Below are 17,257 nucleotides of genomic sequence, written 5' to 3'. Positions count from 1 at the left end.
AGAGACAGGGAGAGGCAGAGTGAGAGGCGGACAGAAGACCGAAGCAGGTCTGTGCCAATAGCTTAGAGCTCACTGCAGGGCTCAAACTCACGAACCATGAGATCATGACCTGAGCCAAAGTCGGACCCTTAACCAACTGAGCCACCCAGACACCCCAAAAGTTAAGTTCTTTTGAATGAGCATTTGTTTTGCTACCAACGGCACACTAATTATAAAGAACCCAAAGTGTAGTGGCTCAGTACAGCCCTCCGTATAGACATGTCCTTATACGTGTTCGACACCAGAATTATGAAGCTCTAGGCCAGGGTGACAGGCTCGCAGCCTCCGAACGTAAATTCTGTGGTCTTCACGATCCCAGCTTCTAAGAAGAAATAGTCACCTACTTCTTATCTCCCTTGCATTCTAAGTACAAATTCTGGCCTTCCTTAAAGTGAATTTCCAAAGCTGATAGTGGTGTTGGAAGGACGCAAAGCCCGGCAATGGACATGTTGTCAACCGGCTTCTAACACAGCAAGACTTCAGAGCAAAGAAAAAACCCTCCATCTGGTGTTTTCCTTCACGTTCCAAAACCTGCAGATCTGAGGGTCATATGTGCAAATATTGCCTTTGACTACTTTCCATCAAAGTCCCTAATTTTTCTCTCCAGTCACAGTGGTTCTGTGTCGTTCCCTTAACAGAATTAATATTAACAACATCCAAAATGCCTGAGGACGTCTTCAGTGATCATTTTAATTGGGCTCCCTCCTCTTAGAGATGAATTACTAGTCTCAGGTCATCTAGTGAGTTTGTTGGTGGCACAGTCATAACCAGAGCTGGGATGCCCTTGAGTGATTCTGACCATCCCTCCCAGGTCTTTCAAAAAGCATAATTTGTCCTTACCCATGTGCCAGAAGCATAAGAGCCACTGAGGGAATGAACACTCCATCTCCGGAATCCGTCCAGCCCAGGTCAGCTGGCAGTCTCCCTCAGCCTCTTTAACATGGCATTTCTCCTTCCCTCGCCTCCCCTGTTTCCTAAAAATGCTCTCTCGTCAGATCTTTTGCATCTCTTCCAGAATGTGATTTCTCAATTTTTCCCTTTCTGGTCCATCACATACAGTGCCTCAGTGTTCCGCAGCCACCCCCCCACCAGCGCCTCAACAGGCTCTGAACCCAAAGAAAGAGCTTCTTCAACACAGGAGCCTTCCCCTGCGACCTCCATCTTGTCTTACTTTCTCTTGGTTTTTTGTGAAAATATTTGCAACTGAATACAGCCAAGTATGAGGCCTTAGTTTTACCACACAGTTTCAACAAAAATATTGGGCACACTTGAGATGTTGATATCAGAAATTTCAAACTACTAGCCACTGTGTTCAATACCCTAGACTTTGCAGATACTTCACCTGTAAAAGAGGAATGTTGTTCGCTTCTTGCTTCTTGCGTTTGAATTAAATGCCAGTGAGGTCACGATATAAGTCAGAGAGGGCTTTTAGAAACGAACACCACTGCATCAATGATACCATTGCTGAAGGGAGCGGGGGAAATTACACAAAATCCAATAAAAAATAACACAGAAGGACTGTCATGTCTCTAAAGAAGAATTCCTCAGGGGAAGAATAACCACACAAACAACCCAGGTTTAATTAAAGTTCATTCTTTGTCAGCATTGCGTCTGTAAAGTTTTCACTTCAAATACAGCAGAATGACCCAAAATGTCTTTTCTCATTTTCATGTAATTTTCTCTCAGCTATTCTGTCGATAAGCAAACTGGGTCTTCAATCTGTTTACCCTCCCACAGTCTGACCAAGTGAAGGCTAAAAAAAAAAAACCCACAGCATGTTTTTATCACTTCCACCCCTACCATTTTACTGCTTTGTGCAATGAACCTCATACTGGTTCTTGTCTTGATAAATGTCCCTCTCCATCCTACACATCAACCTTTAAAACAATTTAGTCATTCTGTTCTGTAGGTGTCCTAAATTATCCGCACTCTGTTCATTTCTAAGTGATTCCCAAGCACATCTCTGCTCTTCGCCAAACTAACAACTCAAGCTATTTCTTTTACAAATATACACAAATGGTTTTGCCATATGTGACAGGCCACTCTGCCTGGCCCTGGAAGGAACAACCATGTTGATCTAGAGATCTAGAATAGAAAATTATAACGTGTGAGTTAGATAGCCTTTATTTAGTGACTACAGTAAATATTATTAATAACAGAATAATTTAAATGGCTCTAGGAATTTTTTTATCTATAAAGGTTATTATAAATTACAATATGCTTTTAGTTGTACTCAGTTAAAACACCATCTATTATAGAGGATTCCTCAAACAAAATATTAAAACCATATTAAAAACACAGAACAGTGTGGCAAATGAACAGTTGCCATTTATTTCGCCTCTGCTACGTATAAAAACCAACCGATGTAAATGTCGACTTTTTCCTGGACATTCGTCCTGTAAAGCAAGTGTTATTGGCTGCAGTTTATAAGATTTAGGTAGATTAAGAGGTGGCCAAAGGCCACAAAGCTGGTAAATGACAGGGTGGAGATGTGAATTATATACTCTCAGATGCTAAAACTCAGACTCCTTTAACTAAGCTCCTTACTTCCTAAAGGTACCTAGCATCTTTGAATGAAAGAGAAGGAAGTTTGGGCAAAGAAATGACATTAGAATGTCTACTTCTTCCTAATAAACAGCATGTAACCCTATGTCAAAACCCTGCAAACTTAAATCTCACACATTTTACAAATTCAAACATGATGTACTCTATGTGTTCGATCCTGCTTTCTTAATTCAAAGATGCGTAAATATTTAGTGGATATTTCTGCCAAACTCAAATGTAGGTTGTTGCATGGCTTAAAAAAGTCATTCTCCTTCGACTACAGTAACTATAAACGATTGATACGGATCTCAACCCATTTAGTCTAGTGGAGGAAATTAGTATATCTCAACTAAAGCCCAAGATGTTTCAATTCTACAGAGCCCGTTTTCTTGACTGTATGTAGGTATTTTGGGCTGAGAAAGATGTACATATTTATCAAGTTTATAGAACAAATGCTTGTTCTATAAAACACGCATGGGGCATTTTGGGGGATGCGCTGGATGAATGGATGGAAGGAAAATCAGGTAATGAAAATGTGAAGCTAACCCGTGTGGAGAGTTGACACTTTATGTATAATACCAATTTCTATGAGGTAGACCGAAGAAAGTCTTGTCTAATAGACAGTTTCTAACCTAATAGACCATGAAGAAGAGCTGAATTGTTTCTCTTGGGAGCTCGGTGCTTTTCGTTGACTTATCTGGCACTCTGAGCATTTAGACCACTGAATTTAAAAGACTAATTTTGTCTTCAGTCTCAGAGAGATAACTATGGTGGCATTTTTTTTTTCTCCTCAAATTCTCACTCTGCATTTAGAAGCATAAATGTTACCATAAATGTTCTTACAATAATGCCTCATCAGGAGAAAACAAAAACATGTTTATGCAGCCACTTTCTCTGGATCTTAAAAAACAAAAGGTGGTTTGACACTAAAGGGACACTGAACATCTTTAGTAAGAATTGGAATTTCTCTCATGAAATTACTTACCATTTTCTTAATTGGCTGCATTTACCCTAATATGTCAAGCCCTGTATTTGAATGTTTCCTGTGACTCTTCGGAGGGACACTCTAGTAACGAGACCTATGTGTGTTGCTTTATATTTGGTGAGAGAATTGTTCTTGCTCTAATTATATTGTAAAGGCAACGGCTTCATTAACCAAAGTGGCAGAAATAACAAAAGCATCTAATACTTATTCCACCTGGACATTCCACAAAGCTGAATGACTGTTTTCTATTCAAAAACGCCTCTCTGGTGCATTTATTAAAATGAGCTTTCAACAGAACCATTGACTGAAGAGAGAAGGTAGCTTCAGTGGTGCTAAAGCCTGATTTCCTCTGAGCGCCGAATAGCCTCGTATTTCAGTACAGAGAGAGCAGGGGAAGAGCATTTTGAAATCAGGAAGTATAGCAGTGTCTATGGATTTAGTAATAGCCACAAATGACTCACATCAGTTCAGACTCAGAGAGCACTTACTGTGTGCTAGGCTATTGTCAATGCTAGTGATACAAACAAGGGGAAGGAAAAAAAACTTCGAAGAGTCCATGAGGCTCCTGGATGCAATAAACATGAATAACACTTTAAGGATACAGTGGTAATAAATAAATAAACTAGGAAAGGTTATAGCTTCACCATGGTTATATGGCTTTAATTCCTCATTTGACTGACAAAGAAACTATAATCCAAATTCATACCTTTAATGAGGAGAACAGGTAAAATCTGTTCATTGTAAGGCAAAGTCAAGCAAGTAGAGATGGACAATCGCTGGTTGCTAGCCTATTCTTGAGGAACCACCCACTAGTCCCCACAGAGGCATAAATAGGAGAGGAGAGTTAAATAGCTAGCCATGAATTTGAGTTCTTAGCATCAGAATCCATTTTGCACCCTTTTTCAGCTCCATCATTGGAAAAACTACCCATAAGGCATGGTTCTTTCTTTTCTTTGTTTCTCTCTCTCTTTCTCTTTTTTTTACCTTTCTTTCTTTCTTTCCTTCCTTTCTTTCTTCCTTTCTTCCTTCCTTCCTTCCTTCTTTCTGATAGAAATATTTGTTAACATTTATTGATTTCTAGATGCTTGCGTGCATATAGTTCTGAGCACTTCATGGATATTTAATATTTAAACCTCATAGAAATTCTACAAATACTTTTTCTTTTTTTCAACTTTATTGATGTCTAATTGACAAATAAAGGTGTATGCAACATGATGCATTGTGAAAGGATTCTCTCCATTGAGTTAATCCACATCCATCACCTCCCATATTTACTTTTTTTCTTTTTTCTTTTGTGTGTGTGTGTGTGTGTGTGTGTGTGTGAGAGAGAGAGAGAGAGAGAGAGAGAGAGAGAGAGAGAATACTTAGTTCCTACTCTCAACAAATTTCAAGTATACAATACAGTATTATCAACTAGAGTCACCAAGTTATAATGGGATCCTCAGATCTTATGCATCTTACAACTGAAAGTTTGTACCTCTTTACCAACCTCTCTCCATTTTTCCCACCCACCCCAATCTCTGGCACTCATCCTTCTATTCTGTTTCTATGAGTTCAACTTTTCAAACTTTTTTGGATTCCACATATAAATGACACCATGTGGTGTTGGTCCTTCTCTGTCTGGCTTATTTCACTCAGCATAATACTCTCCAGTTTCTTCCATGTTGTTGCAAATGACAAGATTTCCTTCTTTTTAAGGGCTGAGTTATAGTCCATTGTATACATATGCCCTATTTTCTTTATCCATTCATCCATCAACTGATACTTGATGTTCCCATCGCTTCTCGGCCTTTTGGCTAAGATCAAGTGCAGGTTGTTTCCATAACTTCATTATTATAAATAATGCTTCAATAAACATGGGACTACATATATCTATCAAAATGCTGATTTTATTTCTTTTGGATTCATACTCAGAAGTAAGATTCCTGTATCATATGTAGTTCTATTTTTAACTGCTTGAGGAAACCCCATATTGTTTTCTGTAATGGTATACCAGTTTACATTCCCACTAACAGTATACAGGGTTCCCTTTTCTCCACATCCTCACCAGCTTTTGTTATGCCTTGGCTTTTTGATAATAGATATCCTAACCGATGTGAGGTGGCATCTCATTGTGTTTTTGTTTTTTGTTGTTGTTTTCGTTTTTTTTTTTTTTTTTTTGATGTTTACTTATTTATTTGGAGAGAGAGCTCATGTGAATCAGGGGAGGGGTACAGAGAGAGACAGAGAGAGAGGGAAGGAGAAACTCTCAAGCAGGCTCCACACTATCAGCGCAGAGCCCAACTCAGGGCTAGAACCCACCAACCATGAGATCATGACCTGAGCTGAAATCAAGACTGACTGAGCCACCTAAACACCCCTCATCGTGGTTTTGATTTGCATTTACCTGATAATTAGCAATGTCAAACACCTTTCCCTGTACCTCTTGGCTATTTGTATGTCTTCTATGGGAAAATGTTTATTCAGGTCCTTTGCCCTTTTTTAAATTGGGTTATTTGTGAGGGAATTTGCTATTGAGCTGTATGAGATTTCATGTATTTTGGATGCTAATACCATATCAGATATGTGATTTGCAAATATTTTCTCCCATTTCACAGGTTGAATTTTCGTTTTGTTAATGGTTTTCTTTGCTGTGCAGAAGCTTTTTAATTTGATTTAGTCCCACTTGTTTTCCAAAAAAATCATTGCCAATACCAATGTCAAGCAGCTTACCTTCTATGTTTTCTTCTAGGACATTTACCTTTTCAGATCTTATGTTCATGTATTTAATACATTTTAATTAGATTTTTTGTGTATGGTGTAAGGCAGGGGACAGTTTCATTCTTTTTCATGTGAATAACCAATTTTTGCAACACTGTTAATTGACGACTATCCTTTCCCTATTGCATAGTCTTGACTCCTTTGTCATAAATAAATTAACCATATACACAGGGGTTTATTTCTGTGCTCTCTATTCTGTTCCACTGATCCGTGTGTCTGTTTTTATGGCAACACTACACTGTTTTGATTGCTATAGTTTTGTAATACAGTTTGAAATCAAGAAGTATGATGCCTTCAGCTTTGTTCTTTCTTATTTTGGCAATTTGGGGTCTTTTGTGGTTGTGTATGAATTTCAGATTGTTTTTTTCTATTTTGGTGAAAAAGCCATTTTGAGTTTTAATAGGGGTTGCATTGAATCTTTAAATGTATGAACATTTTAACAATGTTAATTCTTCCAGTCCATGAACACAGAATACCTTTCCATTTATTTTTGGCTTCTTCGATTTATTTCAACGATGTTTTATAGTTTTCCATGTAGAGATGTTTCACCCTCGTGATTACATTTTTCCCTTTGTATTTTATTCTTTTTGATGGCATAGAAAATGGGATTATTTTCTTAATTTCTCTTTCTAGTAATTTGTTATTAGTGTATAGAAATGCAACTGATTTTTAGGGCTTTCCTTGTTTGCTGTAGTCCCGTGGGACTTGTGAACACAAACTCCACTGGCTTTCAGAGTTAGGGGACCTAATATGAGGGCCTGTCCCTTAGGCAGCAGCCTTAAAAGTTGGGGCACTAAATGTATAGTCCAAGCCTTTTATACCTCAAGGAGAAGATAGGAGTTGGGGGTTCCCTCCCAACTGTATGGTGTTGTGCTGGGGGTGAGGTTTATGGCATGTCTCAGCCTTTCCTATTTCAATGTGGGTCTTTCCCCAGTTGTCTGATGTGTAGGAGTGACTCAGCTGGTTTTTGGATTTCTCTCAAAAGAAGTTGCTTCATGTGTAGCTGTATATTTGGTGCGTCAGTGGGAGGAGGAAAATTCAGAAACCTCCTATGTTGTCATCCTGACACTATGAATATCTAAGGTAGATACTATTATTATCCCCATGTTATAGAGGAGAAAACTAAGGCTCAGAAAAATTATATAAATTGCCTATGGCCACTCATACAGTAAGTAAGCCAGAATTTGAATCCAAGCATTCTAATCCAGAATCCTTCATGATAACCCCTACCCTAGTGGTTCTCAACTTGGGGTGATTTTATCCCCAAAGGATATTTGGCGATGTTGGAAGATAATTCTCACTGTCACGACTAGAGGGAGAGAACACTACAGTAGAAGTCAGTAGAAGCCAGGGATATTGCTAAACGTCGTGTCATGCATAAAACATTCCTTCACAAGAAAGAATTATTCAGCCCAAAATGTCAACAGAGTGGAAGTTGAAAAACCAGAGAGATAGAGCACAAACAGGGGAAGGGGCAGAGAGAGAAGGAGATGGAATCCGAAGCAGGCTCCAGGCTCTGAGCTGTCAGCACAGAGCCCGACTCAAGGCTGGAATCCAAAAACCATGAGATCATGACCTGAGCTGAAGTCAGAGGCTTAACCAACTGAGCCACCCAGGCGCCCCAAATCTGCATTTTAATAAGAGTCTCAGGTGACTCCTCTGCACGTTGACATTTGAGAGGCAGTGAACTATACTTTTAGCTCTACCACGCTAAGTCTTAAGTAAAACAAATCCCGTACACTTGTCTGTTCTCCATGCACAGACACAAAGAAGCAATGTGAGAAAGGTAGTGGTGGGCAGTGGGGAAGAACATGGACAGCTCCAGCAGTGATGTAATATTAGGGACTGGAATTCTCTTCAGCAGATGGTTCTTAATAGATGACTTCCCCATGATGATGAGAGCTTGCAAACAATTGTGCCAGCATACCAAAAAGATGAGTGGTCCAGAAAAAAGAAACGCATAGCTTCTGGACTGTGCTTTTCCTTGGTGTGTGCCAACGTTACAGAACGGATCTACGTAAAAACAAAAACATCCCATTAAAGTCATTAACAGCTAACTTGTTTAAAATTGTTGAAAATAATAGAAGGAAAAGAGACTGAATTTTTTTTTTAATTTTTAATTGCTAATTTTGGTGTCACGTAAACTTAGTTTCAAAACCAATCGAACCCTCACTGCCACTTCTGGGCATACAAAATGCATTGACGTGTCCTACAACCATCAAAGATCCCATTGGCATTTGATGTTACACAGAGATCTTGTCTGATTAAAGCACTGTAAGCACAGATCCAGGTGCTCTCAGATTCAAATTCCCGTTCTGTGATGCATGTTAAACCGTTCACTAGAAACCACAGTCCCTTTATTTATAATAGGGATTTGCTTAATATTGACTTTGTATTTCTATATTGTTTTTTATTATCCACACTTTTGTGTTTTTTTTTTAATTTTTTTTAATGTTTATTTATTTTTGAGAGAGAGAGGGAGAGGGAGAGAGAGAGAAAGAGAGAGAGAGCACAAGTGGGGGAAGGCAGCGAGAGAAGGAGACACAGAATCCAAAGCAGGCTCCAGGCTCCAAGCTGTCAGCACAGAGCCCCATACGGGACTGGAACCCACGAACTGCGAGATCATGACCTGAGCCTAAGTCAGACGCTTAACCAACTGAGCCACCCAGATGCCCCTCCACACTTTTGTGCCCCCCAGCTGCCCCCCAAAAGTGTGATCAGCTGAAGCAGAAATGCACTCATGCTTTAAGGCTCCCAAATAACCCGTATCTGGAGACAAAAGATAGAAAACCATCTATGTTTTCCATACACACTATGTAAAATTAACACTTCTGATTTTAAACATCTCTTATAAAAATATCCTTAGCAAAAGAAATATATACACTTTATTTTTCTTATGCTTACACACCCTGTCTACGATAGGCATCAAAAACAAGAAAAATATATAAACACACACACATGCACACACACACACGCCTACGTTTATGGTCAATTATATTGCAGAATATATGCATCAACACCTAAAGTTAAAGAACCTCCTCTTTACCCTAAAGATATGTATCTAAACTTGGTTTTCAGTGAAACTATTTGTTCTATGATTGTGTGTCCTCCAGGATCCACCTGAGTTTATCCCGCAATCTTCAATCTTAGTCTATCCAACACGTTTGGCCAAAAAATGCCTGTTCCACCTTTCCTCATGCAAGTGATAAGTATCTGCTTCCGTCGTGCACTGCTTGAAGCTTTGCTTCTGGAAGAAGAGCCTTGCAGCTCTCCTTTTATCTAACTCATCCTGGGGATAACCCCCTAGGAAGGGCCTGGATGGCTTGAGTGAGCTATGGAAAACTAAAATCCTATGCTCTGTTAACTGAGTGTAGCTTCAACCTTATTGTTGGAAGTGAGCCTTACCCGACATTTGATATTAATCATCGACACTAGACAAATAGCTCAGGGAGAAGAATTGTCATCTGTGGCCAACCAAGTCTCACTGGACACAACCCACTGCTCAGTGTTACTTTAACTTGTTGTGCTGAGATGTCACAGCTGTCAGCCAGCTCACACATCTTTCCAAAGACTTGCTAGGTCTAGTGTTCTCCTTGTCCATAAATGCAACATATGTTAGCAACATTCATTGACAGATTTCAGCAGTCTTTTTCCCCTCGTCGAGCTGTTAGTTTAGTTGTCAAACACGAGAATCTCTCTTTAGTCCTTAAAGAATTCAGAGCCACAATCAGAGCTAGGGGGAAATAGCAAAGGAGACTGACAGCATGCCCATCAAGATTTTCCAGCAGCTGCTGAGCTGTTTACATACACTGCCTGCCCTCCCTCTGTCTTTCCAGCCAGTGGAATACTGAAGAAATGTACCTGGACTTTATAGATACAGACAACTGAAAGACACCGATACAGATGAAGTAGAGGTCAAATGAAAGTTAATTTTAAGTTGTCTAGTTAATTGGGGTTAGTCATTTTTTATCGTTCATACATAGCCTCTTCAGGGACCCCCACGTTATGTCTGGGCTCTGCCCAAGAGGCCAGAAAGGTTGGGTAGTGAGCAGAGGCTCCATAAAGCACAAGGACCATGGAGCTGGAGGCATTCCCAAAAGGCCTTCGTCAAATTACTAAAGACATGTAGGAAAATGCAAGCAATAGTAAATAAAACTATGCTGATGGGAAGGCATAAAAGAGGAAAGTTGGAGAGGTTAGTATTCTAGAAAATGGTGAGAATGGAGTGAGGAATTTGGGGCAGGGCAAAACGAGGTTGTCAAGCATTTAAAGCCAAGCGTGCTGGACCTGAAGCTGAATATTCTTCTTAAGTGGTTCCTGAGGCATCTCTTTGAAACAATATCTTCAAACAACTTAGATATATATGGTGTTCAAAACGAATTCCAGCTTTTCAGGACTCCAGCAGGAATATATCCAAGAGGGACAATTTTTATTTTACATAGAAGATTGTAAGCTCCTTGCTAAAGAGGCATTTCTCTATTTATGAGAAAATGAGGTCATGCTTGGGGTCTGGTGAAGCCAAGGTCTGTCATGCACCCAGAGCAGTCCTGAGCTCTGTCAAACTTGACCCTCAGGCTTTGCTCCAGGCTTCCCACTGCAGTTGCATCAATTCTTACTCTTTTCTAAAAACGTCACTGATCTTGAACATGGCCATATGAGATCCCACCTGTGGGATCAAGAACAGGAGAAAGATTTAAAACTTTTCTCTCCAACTCAAGCAAGCCAGAAATGCTGACTTCATTCGGAATATCAGCTCACGTCCTGGCATATGGCAGATTTATTCACAAAGTAAAAAACTGGGAGTTTTTAAATATTCTTTTCATTAAAATTTAAGTTAAAAGAAGATGAGTTTAATGAAAAGCAATTGTTTATATAAGCTACCATTTTATTTTATTTACTTGGCAGGTAAAACCAAGGGATGAAAATCTTGACTCTCCATCATTTGTAAAGAAAACCGTCCTTGGGGCACCTGGGTGGCTCAGTGGGTTAAGCGGCCGACTTCGGCTCAGGTCGTGATCTCGCGGTCCGTGAGTTCGAGCCCCGCATCGGGCTCTGTGCTGACAGCTTGGAGCCTGGAGCCTGTTTCAGATTCTGTGTCTCCCTCTCTCTGACCCTCTCCTGTTCATGCTCTGTCTCTCCCTGTCTCAAAAATAAATAAAACGTTAAAAAAAAATTTAAAGAAAACCGTCCTTGATCCCTGTAGCTGACAAAAAATTGGACGTGAATTACATTATGCTAGGTCCTTCGAGGAGTATAGTAACTTAATAAATCTTTGTGGGAGCCCTTGCCTCATGTTCTTTGTATAGAATGTTGTACCCTCATCTACTATTAACACCTACCTGAAATAGAAGGAGTAAAGTTGATCTCTGGGTGAATGATTGCGTTGGTCCAAATTCCCTAGGATCCTGTATCTGGCCACTCCCCGAGGCCACATGCCCTGAGCCTGTTCATATCTGGCAGGCTAATCGAGTATGTTTCCTTCACGCAGGGCATTGCTGCAAACCCTCAAGGACAGCATGCCCATTGCGATTTCACCCTTACCTCTAAAATGTATCTCTCATGGGAGTACGAAAGGTAGCATGACTGATGGTGATTAAGAGGCCACATGGCTTGATGGAAAAAGAGCAGGACTTGGAATCAGAAGGCAAGTGTTCTTGTTCCAGTTCTAACCCTTATTAGCGACATGACTTCAGGCAAATCTCTTCAAATCCTTGTCCTCAGTTTCTCATCTGTAAATGTGGGGAAGGATAACATTCCATTGCAGATTGTTTTTAAATAAAATAATATGTGAAAGCACTTTGTAAATAATGAAACAATATACACAGGTAAGAAATTAAGTGTAATTAGTGTTCAAAACTTAATATTTTGTGATCACAGAATGTCAACTAATGAGCTTACTCCCATAGAGTTACATGAACTTATTTTCCAAAAGAGGTCAATTAAACAAAGACCCTGGTTTCCTTGGTCAAAGTGCTTGAGCAGAATGTTTATTCTTGCAGCATGGTTGTAATTGTCTTGAAACTCCAGCATACACTTGAGCCAAGTAATACTGTCAAGACTTTGCATCTACATTGATTTATCCATATTCACATGTTTCTCATGGCCTAGCTAGAAGAATGAATAATGAGAAAAATAAATGTTGCTCCCTTGACAGTTTCTGGTTTCAGAAGCCGCTTTCAGCCACATTTCATCGTGAGCAATGAATCTCAGGAAAAGAAACTTCACCTCAACCTTCCCTCAGAAAACAGATGGGGAAAATTGATAGTAAGTCTCAAATATTACCTTGGCTGAAGCTTATGTGGGAAGACTCCCAGGTAAGGAGTCAGAAAACCAATGCTCTGGACCCAGCTATGGTGGAAACGCATGTTACATCAACTTGACATCTAACTTTTATGGAATCTGCTTCTCCATCTACTAAATGGAGGAAAGAGGGGATTAGAATTCAATTGTTCTCAACTTTTTTGCGTGTCATAGTTGTCTTTAAATATGAAAAATCACAGCCACCATACGAGGAACTATTAACATTGTCTCCACCTTATTATTAGGTCACTGAAGCTTAGCCTATGTAAGTAACACAAAATAAAATTTGCATGCCCGTTCAGGGAGTTCAAGGACCCACACAGATGATCTATAGAAGACTTCAGGTGAAGAGTCCCAGAATTAGAGCATATAATATTTCTGTCTGTGCTTCACTTTTCTAAAAGTGTGAGTACATACTCTATTTTGGTCACACACAAAAGCATGGTCTGGTAAGGCCCATTTCCTTCTAATAGCATATGGAAAGTGACCTGCCAGTGGGTATGCAACACTACTACCCAGTGAGATAACAACACACCATCATCTTTTCAAGTAAAGCCAATATCTCTAAGTAATAAAAATGAATTCACTTTGTCCTGGTACGACCCAGAGAAGCTATTGTCAGTAGACCCTGAATTTGCCCTTAGGCCACTCTCTTCCTAAATGCAAACTAGATTGGATAGTATTGTCAGGGGCCAGAGATTCCTACCATTTGAGTTCTCTGCTATAGATAGAGAATACAACTTTTTCAAATACAAATCAAGATCAATCAAACATTAGACTGGAATAAACACATTTTCAGACATCCAACTCTCCAAAGAGGTTGCTTCCCTGAACCTCTTTTTTTTTTTTTTTTTTTTAAGGAGATTGTTGGAGTTTGTGTTCCATCAAAACAAAGAATTAAATCCAAAAGATCAAGACATGAAATGCAATCTAGCTGTAACACTAGAGTACATCTCTTTGAATGACAGCAGAGTCCCAGGACTGTAGCTTAGGAGGAAGGAAAGGTGTGTAGAAATGGACTGAAAGTTATTTTACAGAGCTGTTAGAGGATATAGGAAACCTTAACCAGAAACTTGAAGAAAGATGAGCAAAAGACAAAAAAAAAAAAAAAAAAAAGAGCCAATAAATTCACAATAAATACTAAAGTTTGCACCAGAAGTACCCTTAGCAGTGAATATTTACAAGGACAAAATAATGAAAACCCTGACAATGGACTTTACCATAATGCTATTTTACAAGTTTTCAGAAAGAACAAATATGTCTGTGTATGAAGGGTATAAGAAAGCAAAATCTTTATCTTCTACAGTCAACAAGTAGCATCTAAAACATAAAATCGGATAAAGTAGTAGAGTAGTAGCAGAAACACGCTATTAGAAATTACAGGTAATTGCTGGAAGGAAGAGCTGAAAGAGTTGAAAATGATCACACCTTGGGAGTGGGAAATGAGATGGTGAGAAGATAAAGCAAACCTTGTAATATCATTTGACTTTTAAAGTTGCGTACAATAAATACTTTGATGAAAATAAAAAGTAAACATTGACAGAATAATAAAGGAGACTATGAAATAGACAAGTCATATCCACCCCACTCTGGGAGGAGTTACGCTGCCTCTGCTCCTCCCTTCAGATTCTGAGGACATTCCACCTGTACCAGAGATCATCATTGCATAACCCTTTTCACGTCCCCATGGAACATTCCAGACAGTTTTGGAACTAAAAGTGCTTCAGGGTCTCTGATTATTAGTCTTGAGCTATGATTAAGAAGTAGCATGGGAGGAAAAAAAAAAAAAAAAAAGGAAAAAGAAGTAACATGGTGAAAGGGCGGGCCTACGCCGGCCGACTCCATGTTGTTCTGTGTTCTCCACCTTGAGTGACTACGTCCCCGACATGACCCCTTTTCCGGGAAAATCACAGAAACCTCAGACCGCGCCTCCTCCCCTTGAGTAACCTCCCGCTCACCCGTTCAAACTTCCTGATCAAAACACGCCCAGCGACCTGCATAACAGGACTCCGACCCTTCCCCAGCCAATCGGCTGAGGCCACAGCCATTACCTCACCAACTGCCCCTAGACCCCTATAAAACCTTTGTGCTTTTGAAACTCGCTCTCTCTCCCTGGTATCTCACTGCTGCGTCGGTGCAGGTAGGGGATTGAGCTCGAGCTAGCTCGAATAAAGGTTCTTTTGCTTTTGCATCGGACTCGGCTCCCTAGTGGTCTTTGGGGATCACGAATTCTGGGCATAACAATGGAAGTTTTTGGGGAAACGATACCATCGTTGTGTTTCAAGTAATTGTTTTGAGTAAATACTCTTGAGTAAAGATCAGTTGTGGGAAGCCCAGCTTTTGTCTTCTCAGGTTCAACATGGTCAGTGCTTTCAAAAGCCATCATTCATTACACTGCTATGTTGCCTGGTAAGCAGTTTGAACAACTTCTGAATTTATGCGTTCTAAACTAAAAGCAAAATGGCATACAAATTAGGAAATACTCAAGGCTTGAATGTATTCTTTTCACCTTTGCCAATGTGATGGGTTATTTCCACCTCAGAAAGGATAATGAAGAGCAAGCGTTCAGAGTGGGTCTCTTAGAGGAAACACAGTTTTTGTCCACTCTGTCCATCTAGCAGCTACAAAATTACGAGACTTGGGCGTGTAATCAATGAAACCAGAGTAACAGACTTTCTTTTAGAAGGAATCGTTCAGCTTTCTCCAACCACAGACAACAACCACGTGGCAAACATCCCCTAAGTTCACTAAGAACACTCAGGAAACTGAACTAGACAGTGCATATAGTTTACTCTCATTATTACCAGGAAAACAACTCTAAGTACAAATCCTATTAAAATGCATGAGTTTTCAGATCAATGTTCTCTAGCCCACAAAGTGTGTTTAGACACATATTTCACTGTTGAAAGGCATTTTTAAAGATACCCCACCACACATCTAATGTACATTTCCGACTCTCTCTCTGCCAATTAGGCAACACATCTAGAGACAGGAATCTCATTTTTCCAAAAGGAACCCTATTCTGTACACATCTGAGAGTTAGCAAAATCTTTCTTTGATCTATGTCTCAGTGACAAGAATCCTTTTATTTCCTGTGGAGTCATTAAAAAAAAAAAAAATCTAACCTCTCTTCCACATTACAGCCCTTTAAATGCTTGATGACAGCTTCTATTCCCTCCACGAGTTTCCTTTTCTCTCCACTCTTCCCTGACATGCCCCTTAACAGTTTTTCAGCGTTTTCTCCTATGTCCTGATTCCTCTCGTTGGGCAGGATGCAGTGAGGGGTAATGCCCCTTTGAGCAAGAGTATCAAAGTCATAAAAACCAGGGTTTTACTCTTATCTCCAACCTTGATGTATGACTCTCATCAAGCAAAGTCTCTGAGCTTGTCTCCTAATCTATAAAAAATGGCAATAACAATACTTATCTCTTAATGATATAATATGGGTAAAGACTACTGATGGTGAAGAAAATGCTAGAGGCGCCTGGGTGGCTCAGTCAGTTAAGCGTCCAACTTCAGCTCAGGTCATGGTCTCATGGTTCATGAGTTTGAGCCTCACATCGGGCTCCGTGTCGACAGCTTGGAGCCTGGAGTCTGCTTCGGATTCTGTGTGTGTGTCTCTCTCTCTCTGTCTCTCTCTCTCTCAAATAAATAACATTAAAAGAAAAAAACATTTTTTTAAAGAAAATGCTACATTGATGCTGTGGTAGTCCAGCATGAATGTGTGGTGCTTTGTCTATTCCCTGTAAAAGATGTGCTCCAGTCTCAAGATACTATTCTGAGCACGATGTGACCACCACTGAGCAGTATCATAATCTTAGACCACTGGGCAGAGCTTTCATGATTGGCATGTTTCTGTCACTTATTTACTGACCCCTCCATCTTACAGAAGATATTAATTTCTACTAAGACAATGGAACCACATCATCCTCTGCAACTATCCTGCTCTGACACTGGGCAAAAATACAAATAAAGGAAACACTGAAATTTACTTTTAATTCCAAAGGATCTCTCTTTATAGCCCAAAAGAGAAGATGACAGTCTCCCTGTCATAAAAGTAGAAGGAAAAAGGAATAATGAAAACTGTCAGACTCTCTTTTCTGGTCCATTTCCAGCAATTTAGAACACATTAAATGCCAAAACAACCCTGAAAATAAGAATTTGGATTTCCAAGATGGAGGACTTACCGATTACACAGCAATGTGGACAAAAACTGGACTCTACATTCATTTGATGTCAGTATTCAGATCTCAGAAGAAATCCGTTAAAGGAAGAACTCCTGCCAATCTTTGGAAAAATAACCAATTTGAATTGAATTCAGTTTAATTTTTTTAAAAAGTGTCCGTAATAGCAGGTGACCAACAACCAAATGAATGAACGTGTCCACAGGTTCTTTTTTGCATTCTTTGGGTGTAACCTCTCCGGGGAGAGAAATTCACAAGGTATCTGAGTTGGTGGAATAAGAAACCACAGTAAAAGACAGCAAGGCTGAAAGCATGACTATTTGATTAAGACAGATATTAAAATTGCATAAATTATGTGAAATGAATGCATTGTGTTTTTTTAACATAGAATGGAGACTACTGAATTTTAAATATAATAGTTTTTGTTTGTTTTGAGGGGAGGGGG

General features: G+C 39.6%; 1 long non-coding RNA gene across 2 annotated transcripts; it reads right to left on the bottom strand.

The window, feature by feature from the left end:
* Positions 1 to 7,810: 7,810 nt before the first annotated feature.
* Positions 7,811 to 10,989, bottom strand: LOC132692272 (uncharacterized). 2 transcript variants are annotated; one of them, XR_009616271.3, is made up of 2 exons: positions 9,734 to 10,989; positions 7,811 to 8,341 (listed from the first exon to the last, which is right to left on the bottom strand). It is a non-coding gene; the product is annotated as an uncharacterized LOC132692272 (long non-coding RNA). The 2 variants fall into 2 exon arrangements; XR_009616270.2 differs by having other exon boundaries at positions 10,616 to 10,989.
* Positions 10,990 to 17,257: the final 6,268 nt, after the last annotated feature.

The sequence above is a fragment of the Panthera onca genome, chromosome B1 (assembly GCF_046562875.1).
Source record: "Panthera onca isolate mPanOnc1 chromosome B1, mPanOnc1 haplotype 2, whole genome shotgun sequence".
NCBI lineage: Eukaryota > Metazoa > Chordata > Mammalia > Carnivora > Felidae > Panthera > Panthera onca.
This window is presented reverse-complemented; position numbering and strand designations above follow the sequence as displayed.